General features: G+C 40.3%; 1 protein-coding gene across 5 annotated transcripts in view; it reads left to right on the forward strand.

The window, feature by feature from the left end:
- The window catches only part of NPAS3 (neuronal PAS domain protein 3), a 626,508-nt gene that overhangs the window by 104,665 nt on the left and 502,378 nt on the right, over positions 1 to 19,465 (forward strand). The gene's annotated exons all lie outside the window — the stretch shown is intronic.

The raw sequence follows: 19,465 nt of genomic DNA on the forward strand, positions 1-19,465 counted from the left end.
ACCGTGCACCTGAGAACAGATTTCGAATATAGACAGGTTTGCACTGTCTCTTGACTTTATGGTGCAGGGAAAAGCTTACTACATGAAGATACTAAATGGCTTGAGGGTTTCGTAATGGGATGTGGAGACCTTCACCTTAGGTCACTAGTTTGAATGTAGCCCAGGTGGGTGGAAACTAAAACCCATTATAATCTGATGGCTCCTGGATGGCCTGCGTGAAATGAGTTGGTGGTCCTAGTCAACTTCCTAGTAGAAAGATGTCAATATTGCAGAATCATCATTGTAGTTCTCGCAGACTGGGACCCTTGCTGGAACTCTTTGCAGAAAAACCAGTGGCCAGAGTGGGTTTGGGCACTGAATTGCCCTCTGCACCTCAAGTGGTTTGTGTAGGACAGACAAGAAGAATAATCGTGTAACAGAATGGAGAAACCATTGGCACTTGTTAGGCCAGATCTGTCTGACTTGTAAATACACTTCCAGAACCATTTAGCTATGTTCAGTTCCCACTATCATTGCTTACAAGGTACTTCAGGGAAATGCTGCATGTTCCTTATAAGTAAGTGGGAGGTCTGGGAAAAACCAAGCAACACCCCCCCCTCCACCCTTTGTAAGTTTTTACATTAGTTAACACAAAGTCTGGAGAGGCTATAATCTGGTTGAATTTTCCTAGCTGACTCACAAACTAGCTGGTTGAATCCCTCGACTTTTCTGCCTGTAATTTTGCCATGAGTCTCCAGTTGGTTTAGTGATCCTGGTATGAGAGGAAGAAAGTAATATATGTTGTATTATTGTCAGAGGTAGTGAAAGACTCTTAATTGTAATCACTGTATAAAATCAATGCTCAAAATCTAATTGTTGTGGGGAATGGCAAAGCATATACCATTTTCCAATCCACAGAGAATTGATCTCTTCTTATAGCTTTTATGCATAGTGGCTTGTGTGTCTGTCCGGAACATGTTCCTGATTAGTTAATGCAGCTAACCAGGCTGGATAAGCGCAGCCTCATCAGGCGCTCTCTGCTTTTAGCTGAGGAAATAGAAAGGTGATCCCTTTGTTATAGAATCATAGAATAGTTTGGGTTTGAAGGGACCTTAAAGATCATGTAGTTCCAACCCCCTTGCCATGGGTGGGGGCACCTTCCACTAGACCAGGTTGCTCAAAGCCCCATCCAGCCTGGCCTTGAACACTTTCAGGGATGGGGCATCCATAGCTTCTCTGGGCAACCTGTTCCAGTGTCTCATCACCCTCATTGTGAAAAATATCTTCCTTATACCTAGTCTGAATCTACCCTCTTTTAGTTTAAAACCATTACCCCTTGTCCTATTGCAACAGGCCCTACTAAAAAGTCTGTCCCCATGTTTCTTATAAGCCCCCTTTAAATACTGAAAGGCTGCAATAATGTCTACCCAGAGCCTTCTCTGCTCCAGGCTGAACAACACCAACTCTCTCAGCCTGTCTTCATAGGAGAGGTGTTCCATCCTTCTGATCATCTTTGTGGCCCTCCTCTGGACTTGCTCCAACAGGTCCATGCCCTTCATATGTTTGGGGGCCCTAGAGCAGAAGACAGTACTCCGGGTAGGGTCTCACCAGGGCAGAGCAGAGGGGGAGAATCGCCTCCCTCGACCTGCTGGCCATGCTTCTTTTGATGCAGCCCAGGATACTGTTGGCTTTCTGGGCTGCAAGTGCACATTGCCAGGTCGTGTTGAGCTTCTCATCAGCCAAGAACCCCACATCCTTCTCCTCAGGGCTGCTCTCAATCTATTCTCTGCCCGGCCTGTATTTGTGCTTGGGATTGCTCTGACCCATGTGCAGGACCTTGCACTCGGCCTTGCTGAACTCATGATGTTCGCACATGCCCACCTCTCAAGCCTGTCCAGGTCCCTCTGGATGGCATCCCTTCCCTCCAGCGTGTCAACCGCACCACACAGCTTGGAGTCGTTAGCAAACTTGCTGAGGGTGTGCTCAATCCCACTGTCTGCGTTGCCAGCAAAGATGTTCAACAGCGCCGGTCCCAGTACTGGCCCCTGAGGAATGCCAGTCATCACTGGTCTCCACTTGGACATGGAGCCGTTGACTGCAACTTGTTGACTTGGCAACCATCCAGCCAGTTCCTTATCCACTGAGTGGCCCATCCATCGAATCCGTGTCTCTTCAATTTAGAGAGCGGGCTGTTGTACAGAACACTGGCAAATACTTTGCACAAGTCCAGGTAGATGGTGTCAGTTGCTCTTCCCTTATTCACCAACGCTGTAACCCCGTTGTAGAAGGCCACTGAATTTATCAGGCACCATTTGCCCTTAGTGAAGCCATGTTGGCTGTCACCGGTCACCTCCTTATTTTCCATGTGCCTTAGCATAGCTTCCAGGAGGATCTGCTCCATGATCTTGCCGGGCGCAGAGGTGAGACTGACTGGCCTGTAGTTCCCTGGGTCTTCCTTTTTTGCCTTTTTAAAAATGGGGGTTATGTTTCCCCTTGTGCAGTCAGCGGCGACTTCACCGGACTGCCACAACTTCTCAGATGTGATGGATAGTGGCTCAGCAGCTTCATCCGCCAGTTCCCTCAGGACCCATGGATGCATCTACCAGGTCCCATGGGCTTGCGCACCTTCAGGTTCCTTAGATGGTCTTGAACCTGATCTTCTCCTACAGTGGGCGGTTCTTTGTTCTCCCAGTCCCTGCCTTTGCCTCCTGCGACTTGGGCGGTGTGGCTTGAGCGCTTGCCGGTGAAGGCTGAGGCAAAAAAGTCGTTGAGTACCTCAGCCTTCTCCGTGTGCCAGGTAACCAGGCCTCCCATTTCCTTCTGGAGAGGACCCATGTTTTCCCTAGTCTTCCTTTTATCACTGATGTACCTATAGAAGCTTTTCTTGTTGCCCTTGCTGTCCCTGACCAGATTCAATTTCCTCGGGGCTTTAGCTTTCCTAACCTGATCCCTGGCTGCTTGGACAATTTCTCTGTACTCCTCCCAGGCTACCTGTCCTTGCTTCCACCATCTGTAGGCTTCCTGTTTTGTGTTTCAGTTTGTCCAGGAGCTCCTTGTTCATCCATGCAGGCCTCCTGGCGTTTTTGCCTGGCTTGCTCTTTGGTGGGATGCCTCGCTCCTGAGCTTGGAGGCAGTGATCCTTGAATATTAACCAGCTTTCTTGGGCCCCTCTTCCCTCCGGGGCATTATCCTGTGGTACTCTACCAAGCAGATCCCTGAAGAGGCCGAAGTCTGCTCTCCTGACGTCCAGGGTAGCGAGCTTGCTGTGTGCCCTCCTTGGTGCTGTAAGGATCTTGAACTCTGCCAGTTCATGGTCTCTGCAGCCAAGGCTGCCCTTGAGCTTCACATTCCCCACCAGCCCTTCCTTGTTGGTGAGAACAAGGTCCAGCATAGCACCTCTCCTCGTTGGCTCCTCTATCACTTGGAGGAGGAAGTTCTCATCAACACATTCCAGGAACCTCCTGGATTGCTTATGCGCTGCTGCGTTGTCCCTGCAACAGATACTGGGGTGGCTGAAGTGCCCCATGAGGACCAGGGTGTGTGAATGTGAGGCTGCTCCAATCTGTCTATAGAGGGCCTCATGTGCTCGGTCTTCCTGGTTGGGTGGTCTGTAGCAGACCCGCGCTACAATGTCAGCGGTGCCTGCCCTCCCTTTACTGCTGACCCCATAAGCTCTTGGTCAGCTCCTCATCCATCCCCAGGCGGAGCTCTGTGCAGTCCAGCTGGTCATTGACATGGAGGGTGGCACCCCCTCTCCGTCTCCCCTGCCTGTCCTTCCTAAAGAGCCTGTATCCTTCTATTCCAACACTCCAGTCATAGGAGCCATCCCACCATGACTCCATGATGCCAATAAGATCATAGCCCTGCAGGTGTGTGCACATTTCTAACTCCTTAGAGTCTTCTGGAGAGCCAGTCTGTGGTATTAGGGGTCCCCATTTTACTATCCCCCCACTCCCCCTAACCAAAAACTAATTCTTATTTTTTTATACATGGGCCAAGGGGCCACACCACTAATGAGAAAGACCATGTTCCCATCAGGTTATGGATATTTCCAGTCCCACTCGCATCCACTGGGTATAACATCATCAGTCAGAGATGATATTTCATCCTAGAAGAGTTATGGGAGCAGAGTGGGTGGGATATTTCACCAGTTATACTGAAATCCACTTCCTTCAATTTTTGTTGTCTCATGATGGTGGCAAGATGATGCTGGTGTTTCAGCTTCATTCACATGCCTCAAACTTGGGCTGGGTACTGGTGCATGCTGGTGCTCAGGTGGAATTACTTTAGAACAGAGACAGAAGCATGTGTCGTGTTTTTCAGAAACTTCAAGGAAATATTTATTTCTCCTTAAAATACGGTAGCCCCATCTCAGGTAAGTTGAACAGTGAATTAACTAATATTAAGATGCTGGGCAACTTTCCACTGGATGTATCAAATTTATATTAAATATACAAATATAAAAGGTTTATAGTCAGTATCCCAAGAGCCTTTGTAACTTAGCATATTCTGTATGCATTCTCCCTGACAAACAAATCAGATGCATAACATTAGGCTGCCTGAATACCCTCACTTCCTCAAATATTCATTGAGAATTTACGGATATTCAGTTATTTGACTTTTCTGTATTTGTGATGATAGTAATGTATGCTTCTTTGCAGTGAACATTGTTTACAAAACTACTGGAGGATTTTTTTTTTCTTTGAGAATAGTTAACAAAATAAAAAGTTCTAAATGGAGTATATGTTACTGTTTTAAAAGAACGTTTGCCTATAATAGCAAATATTTTGCAAATTTGCAAATAATAATATTTATTATATCTGCATCTATTTTGAGATCAATAAGTATCAAAGTTTTAATAAAAGGATCCACAAAGCTTGTGTATTGTGCAATATAAGATACTAATCAAGTTGAATGTTCCGTTAAAACAAAATTGCAGGAGGCTTGAACTGAATATTATCTTTTCAACACTAATGGGGAAAAAAATTGGATTCATTTTTTATAAAGCAGTCTTTATTAGCTGAATTTCTAAAATTTCAAAATAATGGCATATTTAACCAGATCTAGCTTGATAGATAGTCATAGGGAGTTTTGTTAGGGTTTGTTTTTTTTTTTTTTTTATGAAATAAAGAGTTACATCTGACAAAAGGAACTCAGTTTTTAATATTATCTGTTAGCTTTGAATTAAATGTTTGTGCGTGTTTACTTTTGTGGCTTTTTTTTTTTTTTTTTTTGGCATGGGTAGTTCCAATTTGTAGTTAACAGAAGTTTTTCTGTCAATTTGCTTTTTCCTACCATGTCTTTTCAAAACACCAAAACCTAGTGCTGTAACTGTGGATGATGATCTAGAGACTGCAGGAGTTAGACAAGTCACAGTAGAGGTTTGTAACTTCTTTTAATTTGCTAATCCATGCATGGAACAACATTTCCAGCATTACCCAGAGATTAAGCCCAGGGCCAAGGGCAGGGCCTCAATTTTAGTTTGCTAGTGATAGGCATATTGTGGTTAGAACTAGGTCTCTGCTGTGGACAATACCAAGCCTTTTCAATTTAAATTTCAATAACCATAGCAAAATATTAAACATGGAGAACATGAATAAAAAAAACCAAACAAACAAACAAAAAAAAAAAACCCACAAACAAAAAAAACCACCTGGTCTTTGCATTCAGTCATATCGCTGGATAAAGTATATGCTGTAATATTGGAGACCAAAAAATTGTTACTTTTTTCCAAAAATGGAAAGAAATATAAATGTATGTTAATTTTATGCAAAATATTTATTTCTGAGGGTGTGATTATTAATGAGCAAAGAACAAAAAAGATAATGATTTTTGTGTAGATGATTGCATTAATGTTTAGTAATGTAATAAGTACTGCACTTCAATACAATTTTTTAATAGATTTTTTTGTTTACTCTGATGATTAACTGGTAATTCGTTCACATTAAGTTGGCTGTTTTTAATGTAGGTCATAGGAATGGTAATCACTTTACTTGTTGATAGTAACTTTATAATAGTGGAAAGATTTTTTGGAGCCATAAATTCAAAATGTAACAATATTTTAGGTAATAAGTAGATGCTAGTTTATTATAGTACATCATAAAACCTCTTAAAATGAGAAAACATACCTGGTAGCATTCAGATTTTTTTTTAAAATTACCTTCCATTTTAAATATATATATAGTTTTAAATGAATATATATATATACACACACAGATTTTTCTGAATTCAGAACATTCAGAAGGAACTCTTCTCTTGCATTAATTTCTATGAGCTAGAAGCAGTACATAGCTCAGTCAGACTAAATACAAATAGAAGGGCCATCTGTAATCGCTGCCTTTAGTATTTACTGGAATAATATGTGGTCAGCTATTACTGCTGTATGTATTATGAATGTATTTGTGCAATTAATTTCCCTCCTGTTAAATTCCCTGCAATGCCAATTTTTAAGGAGGTAGCAAAAATATTGCAATGCACTTAACCAAAAGGAAGCTGTACTAGTATCTGCATCCAAGTAGATGACACAGGGGTGGTATCTCATATGAATTCCAGAAGCTTAAATAATAGGAAAGGCAAATTGAAAATCAGATTGAGTCCAAGAGGTCTTGATTAGTCACTATTCTGTAGAAATGCTGTATCCCAGGACAGAAGAGTCAAAGGAGGAACACATTGTCTGCCTTACTAAAGTGATGCTTCTCTTTAAGAGGAAGGTCCTGGTCCTGCATGTTTATGTATACCTGTGACTCCAGTTACTTTTGCTATGAGTACTGTACATAGAAAGCTTGCAGAATCTGCCAGGATGTAGGCTTTGTATTAGAGTTACATAGGTGTAACTCTTGTAGCTAGGTAGAGGTATGTATGGGATAGCTTTGCTATAGCTCTGTTCTTTGTGCAGTCTTCCCTTTCATGTAGGCTTTTCTGTTACACTCATTCACATCCTAAGAAATTTACGGCATTAAGCTCGTGTGTGCATTTGGTTTGTTTCCTGTCCGTTGAGTTTGGGAGCAATGACTGCAGATTTCCTTGTGGACATCTTTAACTTCTTTAGGATTGTTGTCCTTATTAGGTACTGAACTAGTAGAGGCTCATGGCAAAATTGTCCTGTGGCTCCAAACTACATAGTATCACTGCTTAGCCATCAGTTCACAGAGGAATGGCAGTTCAGAAACGGTGTCTTGGAAGCTGTAGATTTCAGTCCTTTGTCCACTCAGATTCTTTCTTAGAGAATATAGTTCCCTATGATGTTATAAGATATAAGATCACCGTGCAGTTACGATTTTCATTAAGCATAGTGCAAAAGGATGTTTTTCATCATCTTTTTCAATAATCGGTCTTATTTTTCATTGCAAATATAACCCAATCTTTAACAGGCCTCTGATTTTATGGCAAGTGTTATCTTAGGTCATAGAAAATATAAGGTAATGAGATGCTGCATTTGTTTGTTAGTCCTTGGCATCAATATACATGCTATTGCATGCTGCAGTTATCATCTCTATATCTATTTTTAAGGAGCCTAGATTAAATACTTCAAGTTCAAAAAACCCCCAGTGTTTACAGACATTAGCTTTTCCCTATGACTGTCTCAGTATTTTGGGAATAGAATAGTATTAAACAGTGAAGCAACTCTGGAGTGTTAAAAGGAAGATTTATTTAAATAGCTCATCCTCATGCTAACTGAAGAGAATTCCACTCTGGGTTGTTGCATTAGTTGGGTGTTAAAACCTCTCGGACCACTTCATAATGATTATGAAGTCATACTTAAAATAAATAAGTTTTAGGTCAGACTCAGTTATGACCATAATAAAACTTGTTTCCTTGCCTTTTAATGTTTGAAAGGTAGTAGTGCAGTATGTGTGTGGTCTGAGTTTTTTGCAGACGTGATCTGCATTTAATCTGGGAAAATTAATTCCCTAAGCTGCTGGCAGGCAGCATGTACTTGTTAATTATTCAGGTGGATGACAAATGCAGAGCAGAGGTTCTCGCAAAGACAAAGTTTGTATGATGCATGTTTAGTAACTGATAGGCTTGACATTCTGTGGTGTCTTATTCAGTGCTAATCCTAATAAGCTGCCTGATGAGATGAACGCCTATCCTCCTGTCCTTTAGAGAGAGAAAACAGAGATTTGAAAGAACTTCATTATAGCAATAAATCCCATACTTTCAGTTATTCCTGGTGAAAAGAGATCTTGTCCAGATGAATAACACATACACACGTGCACACGCACGCACACACACAGAAAAGCCAGAATAGTAGTGTGATACAGAGTATTGAAATTAATAGAAAACTGTATTGTAAATGCCTCCACTGTAAAAGTAGCTGTAGTTTAACTATTAGTAGGCCAAGTTTATGCAGTTTAATGCCTCCTTCAAATTCTTTGGCTTTGATCTACAAGTGATATAATCCTATGGATCTGTGATTTTGCCAAGATTTGCAAGTTGCCAGGTAAGTAACTTGAAAACATTTTCTTTACTGTAGTCCTTGTTTTCCTTCTCTCCATTTTTTGGTAATGAAGTGCTATGCTGCGAGTACTCTGTCAATCAGTTGCACAGGACAATGGTGAGGGTCAAAGGTACCCATGGACACCTGGAAGCATTAATAACCGAGAGGCTGCCAGTGCAAGTGGGTCCTGGATTTTGCCAAATGCTTTTATTCTCAGTTGATTTCTCATGGTTTCTTTCACTCTGTCCGTATTTTTATTACAGTAGGAAGAATAATAAGAGATTTAACTCCCCCACTGCAGTGCAGAGCACCCAGCGCCAATCCTGAGTGACATTTCTTAAGAGATTCTAGGGCATAATGACCAAAGGTGCATCTTTTGTCTGTTCACTTCTCTCTTCCATATGACAGGCTTTTCTTGTGGCTAACTGAAAGAATAAAAGATGGTCTTTTTGAACTGGAATTTTTCTATAAACTATAGGTACAAGGGATTAAGTTTCAAACAGTGTAACTTTTATACAAAAAGCAAACTTTCTACTATATTACTTGTTTTTTTCTAAATTTGGGCTCGGTGGATATTGATGGAGGATTCATGTGTTTTATACTTTTGTGAAACTTATTTCTGTCTGTCTTTTCAACTGCGTTTAAACATATTTTCTAGCTCAAATGAATGTGAGACTGGGAGGGAAGAGTCGCTAGATTGATGTCAAGGTGGCAGTGCTTTAGCTTCTCTCACAATCCTCCTCCTTCTGTGTGTGTGTGGTGGGAGGGGAGGGGGGACAGCATAACAGAGTACTGTAGGTCCAGGTTCTGGTACATCGACAGAGGCCTCTGATAAAACCAGAGTTGTTCCTGCTTTCCAGACTTTCCTGAAGTATGGTGGATACCTAATAGCAATCGGAGAACAGCATTTAAATATTTTGAGAGGAATACTTTGCGGCTCATGAAGGTTAAAGAATTACAGTAACATAATGCACTTGTTTATCTTTACAAAACACGTGGTGCATTGAATCCTAGCTCTGAGCAATCCTCCTGTCTTGAGGTGAAGGAAAATGTTAACTTAATTTACAAGCTAGCAGAGTCCTGGGCCTCTCCAGATTAGGGACTTTTAATCAAATGAAATTGTAGCTAATAATTGAAACTAGTTTTCTGATGCTAACTGTGAAATTCAGCTGAAATCACCAAACTCATTTCCACAAGGTTTTAAGAGCTGGTTGAAATTAGAGTGTAGCAGGAAAGGGCTTTCGTTTGTTCCACCAATTTATGTATGCTCTTTTCTTTTTCTCTTGCACAAATTGTTGGGCATGGCGATTTAAGTTCTGAGACCACCAAACTCAATTCTGCTAAGATTTAAGGTTTGGCTGAAATCAGAGCATATAGGGATAAGGCTGTCGTTTGTTCCACTAATTTACGTATCCTCTTTCCGTTTTTTTTCTGCAAATTGTTGGGCATGGTGATTTCATTGCTGAGACTTAATTTTACCTAGCAGAAAAATGCATTATGTACTGTGTAAGTAATTGGTGTCTACAGAGTAATTTCATAAGGTACTTGATGCATAATAGCATGTACTGAGCTATTCATAACAGAAAAAAAGTTATTTTAGACAGTTTAGCCCCTGTGGTTAAGCTCATATTCCAAAGGATAGCCCTTCCTCTTTGTGTCATTATCTCTTTCCTTTATATTTGCAAATGAAAACAACATTGCATGTATTTAAATTAGAAATAAATAGAAGAAATTGTAAGGAAAATAATAAATTGTACTGTGCGTTTTAGTGAGTATGTGCAGAAACTGTGACTTGTTCTTTGAACAAAAAAGCAAAACCCTGGTCACAACTCATTAATATAAAGAATCCCTACTATACTCAAGCAAACCTTGAAAATACTGTATGTTAGCAAAACCTCATTAAACTGTCATACACACACTTTGATAAACTTTACAAAATATGATATTTTAAGAATGCCCCATTAAACTGTCATGTACTTTTTCTGCATTTCCTTTGCTATTATTGCTTGATTACCAAGATATTTGTATGCTAATTGAAGCTTTTTTTTTTTCTTCTAATCGGCCTTCTTCCCTCAGTCATTTAGGGCAGAATCTGAGATATGCAAGAGAAGCAAAGATTTATCTTGGTTTCTCTGAGGAAACTGTTCTTATCTGTGAGCTTCCAGAAGAGAATTTGCACTGCCTCTAAACAACACATGCGTCAGACCTACTGTTTCTAGAGATGCATGAATTTTACCCATAGGAAGTATTTTTTTTTTTTCCCCCCAATAGATGCACAAATCCGTGACCTCATCCTATTTGCACCTTAGTACCAGGATCAGATGCAGTGGCAGTGGAGTGCCCCATGTCCTGTCGTTCCTTCCCTTTTATGTTTGCACTTGCAGCTTCTTATCAAATGAAATTTTTGGCAGCATTTTTATGAGGGGTATTCTAACAATTTCAGCTGTCCTTTAGACCAGCACCTTGGGGACAGTGTTTTATCCAGTTCCTGGCTGCATCCTAAAATTGTGTTTGACTTTAGGAAGTTAATTGTTTGCCTCTTCTTCCTTTGCAATGGCATGATTATGTTGCTGGTGCTCTGAAGTTTTTGGTGGGAAAAAATGAGTGTGGGAAAAGACAAGAGAGGTAAAAGAAAAGATCGTTTCTGCCTGCTCTTCTGATGTTTCAGCTGGAAGCTCAGCTACCTCTGTACACAAGAGTATAGTTTCTTTTGCAGGCCATTCTGGGTAGGAGCATACCTGATCACTTTTCCCTCACAGCAGAGGAATGAAACGGAACTGAATTGGAGCTGGTGTTGCTGCTTTGACTTTTTGTTCCTTGACCTGGAACAAAAATAGTTTGAAGAAAGTAGCATCACTCTATCCACAAATGAAAAGAAAGTAGTGTCCCATGTAAAGGAACACCTGTTGCTCCAGCAGCCCTGTCTTTGACTACAGAACTGAGCCACTTCTCTACCTCTTCTCCTTTTCAAGGTGTGGCTCTTGCCAAAGCTAGAGAATGAAACTGGTGCCTACAGAGGCAGTTTGAGAAGTAAGGCAAGATTTGGGGGACAGCTATCCCAATGGGGCATACATTAATAGATTTATGATATGAAGGTGTATTTCCCTCTCACCTTTCTGAAATGCAGCTGTGGTGATAATCTTCAGTGCCTTGTTCCCCTGCTTCTCTCAGTAGAGTGCAGCGTGAAAGACCAGAACTGAGAAGAATGCACCATAAATGTGGCTTGGACTTGCGGAGCATGCAGCGGTACGCACACGTGATTCCCAAGGGATTCCTACTTCCTTTGCACAGGCATACTAGCAGACTAAACCAGAGCTAGAGAACAGCCAAGTCAGCAGAAAAAAAAAAGACAGCCAACCCTAAAACCAAAACCCAAACCCAAACAAACCTGACCATGCACATTTGACTAAGCGTGCATATAACTGTAAAACCATTCTTAAGATATTAATGCCTGCATAAACAAGAACATTTCTATGCCAATAGGTTTACATCTTTCCCCAGACTGCTTGAAAGAGAACAAGAGAAAGACAGTCCTTTTGTTGCACACAAGTAATGGAGGAAATACCCAGCTGTTGTCACAAACTGCTGCTGTTGGTTATCATGGCTTAATGACTGAGTTTTCTTTTCCAGTTACCACTGCGGAATCCTAATACCCAGGTCATCACTCCCAGTTGTTGTGGCAGCTTAAGGAGTGGTTGGAAAGGAATCCTGGAAAGAAATCAGTGAATGATAAAGAGCTGCTTAGATAGCCCTTTTCTAATTTTGTTTGTGCCAAACCTTCACTCAAAGTTTATAAAGCCAGAAATTTCTCATCATATAACTCCAGCCTCTCTCACTCCTGAAGTTAAACATGTCCGTTTTACCAGGAAGTCAGATTTTTTTTTTTTTTTTTTTTTTTTTTTTTTTTTACTGAGAGAGGCCTTTACTCAACAGAATTGTCTTTTCACTCTGCTGGTTGTTACCACCTTCCCAGTTTAGGTAAACAGGAATGCAGCGACCTTATTCCTCTTATGAAGGCCCTGGAAACAATAAGGTAACAAGAAAACCCAAAGACTGATTATCATTCTAACAGCCTCCCCTTGTTTTTCAAAAACTTCTTGCCAACAATGGCTCCTGTCAAGCTACACACTTCATGAGCTTTCTCATGGGAAAAGGGGAAGGAATCAAGATTCAAATCCATTTCAAGCAAGGAAAGCAAGCTCTGAAATCAGATACTCAGTTGGATCAATTCTGAACTATTGCAGTCAGATATTGAAAATATTTGAACGGTAAATTCAAATCCCATAGAAAGGAATAGAAATCATGTGGCGCACTGAAATAGTTCATGATATGTTGGACAGAATGAGTGAGGTAAACACTCCAATTGCATCAAATGTCTTCGGGTATGTCAGCCATTCTTCCTGGGGTAGCAGAGGCGAAGGATTTCAGTACAGAAGCGTGTAGAGTATCAGTAACTTTGAGTCATTGAGACTGCCAGAGTTTTTCTAGAACTGATACTTTAGTCACATGGAAAGGAATTTCAGGAATAACTCCTGGTTTCAGCTACCCTGTATGGCCATGTATGAAATGAAGATCAATACAGCTCAACCTGTTCCTACTGTGAAAGGGACTGGAGGTGAGCAGGGCAAGACTCTGCTCGTGGCTTCCAAATAAGTTTGTAAAAAGGCTTGTCTTTTTATGTATCATTTACCATCTTCAGATAATTTTTAGATTTTGTAAGGTGATGGAGCCGTTTTTCTTTTGCTGACTTTGATCACAAGCATTCTTTAATACTCCTATGGTGTGTCTCTTGGGATTATGATAGCAATAGTGGCTTTGGGGAACAAGGAAATGCATTTATCTCTTTCTAGCTCATCTTTTTGATTAGGGTTCTATACAGATGGGAAGTCTAAACAAATACAGAACAATAGAGTTTCTTGGATTTACATAGACAGAGCCATATGGTGCTAAAATAACCCAATAATAATAGAGGAGTTAGGTATGATATCACCTTGAAGAGGTCTTGTCTAAGATGACTATTAGCATTGTTTGAGAAGACCACAAGGATAAACAGATAGTGTCAGAGAAACAAACAAACCCCCCCACAATTGTATCTCTCAACTCTTTTTCATTCTGAAGATTTCTTCCTCTCCTCAGATTAATGTCTAGATGGCAGACAGAAAGGTTATAGCTGTGATTCACTATTATCTCCGAGATCTCGTCTTATCACTAGGAGACTTGTGTTGGCCATGACAGGCAAATGTGTGAGAGTTGTTTCACAGTAGCTGGCATGGGTAGGATTGATCCCACTCAGAAAGTTCTCCTGTATCAGTCAAAGTGAGCTTCCTATCTCAGTACACCCAGGGTGAGGAAAAAAAAAAAACGCAAAGATTCACAGGGCTTAAGTTTGCTTCACATAATGGCTGCAGTGCTTCCAAGTGTCTCATTCATTTGAAATAAATTTGGGCAGGGAAAAAGGAGCATAAGATCTTTCTCTCAAAAATCCTCCTTACTGATATGTAATCTTTCAGTATTCACCAGGCCATAATTCTCATGTTATAGACTTCTGGCCATAGAATGACCTTTGATTTTTTTTTTTTTTTTCCTAAGTCTTTTGTCATATTCACATGCATACTGCCAAATACTCCCAATTTGTCCAGTTCTGATTGCTTCTTCCACCAAAAGGAAGCCTCCATGTCCCTAGCATTAAAACTCTTGTTATCTCTTTCCCTACTTGTTGTATTATCTTTTTTTATTCACTACCTATGTGCAGATAAAGTCAGGTAATTTCTAATGTGGCTGTATGGATTTTCTAATAGAGGCCAGGATACCATTCACCTTCTTTGCTGCAAGGGCATATTGCTGGCTCATGTTCAACTTAGTGTCCACCAGGAGCCCTCGGTCCTTTTCTGCCTAGCTTCTTTCCAGCTGGGTGACTCCCAGTATAATATTGGTGCAGAACTTTGCACTTCTCCCTGTTGAACTTAATGAGGTTCCTGTCAGCCCATTTCTCTAGCCTGTCAAGGTCCCTGTGGATGGCAGCATGACCCTGTGGTGCATCAGCCACTCCTCCCAGGTGTGGGGAGTGTCATCAGTCTGTGTCATCAGCACACTTGTTGAGGGTACACTCTGCCTCATCATCCAGATCATTAATGAAGATGTTAAACATCCTATGTTCTTTGCCTCTGGTATTGGCCACATATCCTTTCCATTTGAGTCTCTCTCTCCTAATCTAATTTTTCAATTGAATAGAGTTCAAACTTTTCATCTCTGTCTTTAAGGATCATCTCAGTTCTTCGTCCCTGTACCTATCTGCTCTCATTGCAGTGCTGCCTTGCCTCCTGCCACTATGCAAGCTGCGAATGCTTCCTTGTCTCCTCACACAAACACCTCTTGCATGAGGAATTCAGTTCAACGAGTAAGTGCCAAAAAGAGCTGGCACGCAGCTGGGATACAGTGATTTACTGACATCTTGGAAAATTGTTGCTGTCTTGGGTAATAGACTAGTGGTGTTTATAACAGTCAAACTTGCCTGATAGGGTTTCCGTAATAACTAGAAAGAGCACGATTAACCTTACCAGATAAATTACACTGTAGTGAGCAAAGTCTCCTGTCTCTGAGCTGGCTCATGCTAGAGGCGACTACCACAGACAGCATTCTTCTTGAAGCAATCTGAAATACTCACCTCTTGAAACTTTTCCTCAGGGTTCTTTTTTTGGTATCAACAGATGTTAAGTAAGTTTATCCATAAAACATTGCGGCTATTTAGGCTTTCCAAGAATTGCATGAGTTAACGTGTGTAACTATCTGATATCAATCCTTTTGCTATATTTCTCTTCTGTTCCTTGTCCATCGGACCCATGGTCAGCTATACTCGGGACGTAAGCATTCGTGCTTCAGTACCGTTATCCCAGAGTTGTGTGCACAAGATGATAGAAACAATAATGACTGCAGCTTATACTTCAGCAAGAACATTGACGTAATAAAGTTCCTTGCTTTGGAGCAGGACAGAGCGTCAGAAGTGAGACTGCTTCTGGTGAGGTAGCATTAAGGCCATTTAGTTGAACATAAGTACCACGGTTTTCTGTGGGGTGGAGTTTTGTTGTTGGGGGTTTTTTTGGTCTTTGGGTGTGGGGGGAAGGAGTTCAAACCACCTGCAGCATGAGTTATTTTTGGGAGAGTTGCCAGAGTGAAGGCAGGCATGAAAATAAACCTATCAGTGCTGCTAAATTGTGATGACTCCCATTGTAATGAATTTAGCAGGGAACTGAGCCTTCCCTTGACTTGTATCTTTTTGATTTGGGATTCTGCTTTCTAAAGGATGCCACTTCACACACACTGTTTATTTCTGCATGTCAAAGAAATTATGATTAAAATTCTGAATGCTCACAAATACAAGAATTTTCACCGCATAAACTTAAACATTTAACTGTATTGGGGAGGAGTGAGTGTACAGGATGTTATTTGTTTGGTGGGTATTTTATACAGAAGCTCTTTGCCTTCAGAAAAAACTTTAAAGGCAGCCAGGGACAAAATGTGACTGGACAAAGGGAAGATTTTTCTACACCAATACCATAAAAGCAGGGTGAAAGTAGGGATGAGATAGGTTTGGGGTTTCTTTTTTGTAAATGAAGGGTATTCATGGCTTTTATGTAATAGTGTCATGGCAGCATGAGTTGGGCAGCCTAGGTGGTAGGGCAAAGCAGCAAGCAGTACAAAAGGGTGCAGGGCTTGCGAGAACACTGGCAGTGGCATGTTTGTGTTGTGGCAGTACGAGTTTAGCACATAAAACAACAGTGGTGTCATAAAAGCAGGCTGTGAGAGAATATATTTTCTTTTTTGTGATAAACTGAGGATAACTTCAAGTTTCACAGAACAGTGAAAATGAGAGTTGTGTAGATGAGGGCACAGAGCAGCCACTGAGGGCAGCAAGGAGTGGAAATGCTGAAGAAGGAACTGGTAGCAAAGTAATGGGATATTGGAAACCTGAGAGAGAAATTGTATTTGAACAGTACTCAGTGTTGAATATGAGATCCAGTCTGGATTGTTTTAAGGTTATGAAATGGTTCAAGGATAAGAAACATTTCCTGGAAATACCCTTTCCTTAGCAAATAGTGTTTGTTTACAAGATGACAAGTTTTTGTCAGCTGTTGTAACACCAATTAGGACAGTGACTTTTAAACCAAAACTAGATAGCTCCAACAAAGAATATCTAGAATGAATAGTAAAAAGCAGTCGTTCTTTGCTCATCAGGAAAAGTAGAGTGTAGAGAAACACCTCTTTGTCCCATTGACTTACATTTAGATTATGCTGTGTTATAAAGTGCTCAAAATCGAAGTTTCAAGACTGAACTTTGATCAGAAGGAGGAGTCTTTTGGGAGCCTGCAGAGACACGTTCCCTCTCCGAGCTGGTCAGAGCAGTGGCCATGATTCAGACCTGCAGGTCCCGCCCTGCCAACCAGACACCAGCAGGTTCTCGAGCCAGTTGCCTGGAAGGCTATTAGATGTTAAACATCAGAATACTTAGATTCTTTGCTAGAAAGCCTGTCTTTTGGTCCTCTTACAGTGACTCCTGTGCCATCCTGCAGGCAATTCCTCTGAAGGATGTATTTAATTTTGTGCCTGTTGTTTGTAAAGCGACTTCATTTTGATTCTAGAATGCTGTCAAAGCAAAGTGCTTCCAGGTGGCACCCAAACATGGCTTAACTCTGAGTGCAGCAAGTGGTCCGAGTGTTCTCACAATTCATGAAAGTTTCTCATCTGCCCAGCCACGTTTTAGTGTGCATACTTCCGATTTTACCACAATGGAATATTTTCCAGCTGCTGTTCAAAATTATTTGCTTCACCTTTTATAGACTGCATTTGCTCTGTCAAACAAACGTGTTTGATTTTTCTCTTCTCACTTATGTTGGGATATATGTTCAGCAAATGGATGGAGAAAAGAATGCACCATATTGCAAAAATCTTTTTTTCATCTACTTTTTCTTGTCTCTGTCTTTTAAGAGATTTCTAGCAGCAAAAAATGCTTTCTGTGATTCTGTGATGTAAGGAAGTAATGTGTTATGTTGTTTCCTTTTTGTTTGTTTGGGGTTTTTTTAACCACTTTTTATTTCACATTAGCCATCTCTTCTGTTTCTGGGCAGGATGCATAGGTTTGGGTGTTAGCTTGATTGCTTTTGCTCAGAAATTTTTCAGTAAACTGGAAGCTTGGAGAAGTAAACTTGAAATCAGTAAATGTTCCACTTGTTAAACTTGCAAGTCATTGTGTGTGTGAAGAATATAGAATATTAATAATGGAATATATGGTGTGAAACATGTTCCTTTTAATTGCAAGTGGATTTATGATCACCGTGTCTATATTTGACCATGCAAAACAGTGAAGATATTTGTATATTTTGTAGTCAAAATTCTTTTCCCTCAGGAAGAAACAAATAAGCAAGCAACAGAAACCACCTCTGTAAACACTTCAAGCAGATCTAGCAGGATAAAGTACTCCTGCTACTGTTCTTTTCCTAGTACTGAAAATTGAATGGGTATACTAACTTGAGATTATTTTTGCAAGTCATCGTTAAGACATTTTGCGAAGGTGCTGTGGCTAAATTTCACTTACCATGGCCTGTATTGTATGACTCTGTTTATAAAGTGCTGTCCAATATATGTAGTGAGACAACTTTCGTCACTAAATTCAGAACACTAAACATTACTAGGTTTCAGATTTTTATCAAGGAAAACAGAGTGAGCTCATAAAAGAATTTCTCCCCATAATTCATAAAGTCTGAATGAGTTGCCAAACCATAGATCTGACTATAACCTCTTTTTATTCTGAAAAAAATTCTCTTTTCTTGAATAACCAAAAGACTACTGTAAAGTTAAAAGAATGTCTCAGGTAGGCCATAAAAATAACAAGTGACTGTGTTGTTTCCCAGCTATGTTATATCTGTGCTAATTTCAAGTCCAAATCATCAAGGAGTTCAAAAGAGAGTGACATATTCAATTTCATTTTGACTTGAACAACAATTACAAAGCCAATCTTTTGGTTCTTTTCCAAAACTATACTACAATACAGCAAAATAGGGCAGTTGTTTTTACAGTTTGGGGAATGCTAGATATTAACTAGGTACATTACCAAACTTGGCGAGAGCTAATTTTCATTAGCTTTCAGTTATTAGACAAGTTGTAAGTTGCTACCGTTGACAAAATGCCAATAATGTAGTCATATATCAGGCATCCTTTGTTTAGAGGAATGTCGATCAGAACCCACTCTGGAAATTACAAAGTGGATGAGAGAGGTTGCTTTTGGATATAATTTGATAAAAATATAACATAGTAATAAGTATTGATTACCTAATCTAATTTTTATTCATTAAAACCTTTAAAAAGTATTTTATGAAAGGGTCAGATTGTTCTTTTGTGTAGAAATCCTTGATCAGGGGCAAGAACCTTCCTAAAGCATCCTTCAGAGACTTTTTGCAGTCCTTTTTTCACCAGGAACCATTCAAATCATTCCACACCTTTTTTCACCTTATCCACCCAAGCCTCACTTCTTGTTGACAGAGATTTGTGGCATCCATTCTGCTTCTTAGATGACTGATAAGTTCTCAAATTCCCTGGCAGCAAACCCTATAGAAAGCCAGGTTGGCAGCGTGTTACTGGCTATACAGTATTACTGGCTCAGTCAGCATTTGTTATTTCACCAAGCTATTTAGGTAAAGAGGAAAATCCGTGTGTACTGAGTGGATCTGCAGGAAATGCCCAAGGATGTGACCATTAATAGAGATAGGCTTAATTGCTTTCTAGAAAATATAGTGCCGGCCATTTGTCTTCACAGAAGTTTAGTCACCTTAATTCCAGGCAAATACAAATATTAGAAGGGAAATATATCTAGCATTTTCTGTGTTTTGCAATGATTTTTTTTTTTTTTTTTACTATATCCCTTGGTTCACAATCTAGGAAACTTTCTCTTTCAGTGGACTTTGGCCACAAAAACAATTAAGCCTCTAATTTAGTAAATCTTAACTCATTTTCTAATTGGCTTAATAATGCATTTACTAAAGAAGAGCAGCTGCA

This window comes from Nipponia nippon, unplaced genomic scaffold (genome assembly GCF_047370975.1).
Source record: "Nipponia nippon isolate SJK-2023a ecotype South Korea unplaced genomic scaffold, ASM4737097v1 scaffold_11, whole genome shotgun sequence".
Taxonomy (NCBI): Eukaryota; Metazoa; Chordata; class Aves; order Pelecaniformes; family Threskiornithidae; genus Nipponia; species Nipponia nippon.